The sequence below is a fragment of the Aplysia californica genome, unplaced genomic scaffold (genome assembly GCF_000002075.1).
Source record: "Aplysia californica isolate F4 #8 unplaced genomic scaffold, AplCal3.0 scaffold02486, whole genome shotgun sequence".
In the NCBI taxonomy this organism is placed as follows: Eukaryota; Metazoa; Mollusca; class Gastropoda; order Aplysiida; family Aplysiidae; genus Aplysia; species Aplysia californica.
Window position 1 is genome coordinate 1,832 of NW_004799756.1, and position 427 is coordinate 2,258.

Here is a 427-nt window from a genome sequence, read left to right on the forward strand (position 1 = left end):
CAAAAAAAAGACAACAAAAAAACTTCGTAATTAATGTTTGTTTAAGTTTTGCTGTGCTCTTTTTGTGTTAATGTTAGTTTTTTGTTTGTTTGATTGTTTTCGTGTGTACTTGTTCGGTGGATTGTGGTTGTTTTATTTTTTCCCATGGGAGTGTGCAAGGGGAAGGGGCTGCCTTTAGTTGAGTCTTTTTTTTTTAATCTAAAGAAAAGAGTACTGCATTGTTTGTGATTTTTAGAACATGCTTTTATTTGTTTTTAAAAACGCAATATTTCATTCATTTTCTCAAAGCCCTAGATGTGCTCATTGTCACATTTTTACTTCAATTAAGACAACATAGAATAAATTAATCTCTATCGATCGTGTCCATTCATAGACCAGCAGAGCAACAACAGAGGGATTAAAATTGTATCAATATAGGGGCGAGAAT